Raw genomic sequence first — 1,543 nt, forward strand, 5'->3', positions numbered from 1 at the left:
GTGTGTGTGTGTGTGTGTGTGTGTGTGTGTGTGCGTGTGTGTGCCTGTCCGTCCTAAGGTTTGCAAATGTGGAAAGTTAGGGAAACAACCCGTGTGTTGAATCAGTTCAGGATTCTACTCGATTTTGTTAACAGTCCAGGGGTCTTGATCAGTTTGTTTTCTCTGCCAGTTAAAGACAGGAAAAATCTTAAATGTGGTGGGTAGCAGCTGAGAAATCTCAAACACTGCAAGCAGAAGCTCACAGAACTGGCAGTTGAAGAAACATACATAGAGCATGCTCAGAGAAAGGCCCTCTGCTAAGTGAATGACAGACTAGGAAACCCAAAGCCCAGCTTCTCCCTATGGGCTGCTGTTTGTTTGCTTCGTTATTTTTCAAGTCTTTGAAGGGTCTTCTGTCCCAAGCCTAGAGTTGGTCCACTGGAAGGAAAGTAAGATGGTTGATTGGCCGACAACTAGTTATGCAGACATGTCCTGATCCCACCTTGAACTTGACACGTAAGTCCATCAGCAAGGACCTACTGGAGGAGAAAAGCCCACAATGCCTTTGTTTTAAGATGCCAGGCTCTTGTCCCAGTTGCAAGGGCGAGGAAAAAGCCATCCACTTTGGAGCTTCACTGTCTTTAGTAGTGATGGTCCCTCTCCTTGCTTGCCAATCAGGGAGCCCATCTAATCTCTGAGTGCCCCAGTTTGAAATGGGGTCTCTTATTTGCTGCTTCTATGTGCCAGACTACCTGGCCCACAGATTTCCCTGACTTCTGCCCATCTCCTGCCTGTCTCTCTGTAGAAACACTAGGACCACAAATGTCTGCAGCCGCATCTAGCTTTATGTGCATTCTGGATATTCATACCCTTGCGTGGCAGATGGTCTACCCACTAAGCCACCTCCCTAACCCCACATTGCTGCTCAGTTTCTGAGATAACATTGGCTGTCTATCATTTTCCCCCTATTCTCCATGCTATTGATTTTGCTAAGCCTACAGTACTCACCAGAATCACGTTCTCCAGCAAATCTGCCGAATCAGTCATGGTCAGCATTCACCCCAAGGATGGGAAACAGCATTGGCCTCCAGTGTTATGCTATATGTGTTAGTCACTTTGCTGATGCTGTCATAAAACATCAATCAAAAACAACTTAAGGAAGCTGGTCTCAACTGAGGTGCACCCCTCCCCCCACAACCTCCCTAAACAGCACCACCAACTAGGGACCAACTGTTCAAATGTCTGTACCTATGGGGCCAGTTCTTGTTCAAACTCTCCTACCATATTAACTAAATGTCACGTTAACGATTGGTATGGGTCGACTATGAAGTGCTAATCACAGGCTCATCTAACTGGGGAATTGGTTACCAGGTGACAGGCTTTTGGGAAGTGATGAGGGGTGGGTTTGGGGGTCTCTTACCTCATCAGTTAAATATCCCCTGGATGGCTTCATTGCATAGCTTCATTGGGAGCTTGTAAGAAGTGGAAGATGGGGCACAGATAGGAGAAGTAGGCCACAGAGCCTGTGCCTGGTGGACATACTTCGCCATGGCTTCCTCTCATC

This window comes from Microtus ochrogaster, chromosome 2 (genome assembly GCF_000317375.1).
Source record: "Microtus ochrogaster isolate Prairie Vole_2 chromosome 2, MicOch1.0, whole genome shotgun sequence".
Lineage (NCBI taxonomy): Eukaryota > Metazoa > Chordata > Mammalia > Rodentia > Cricetidae > Microtus > Microtus ochrogaster.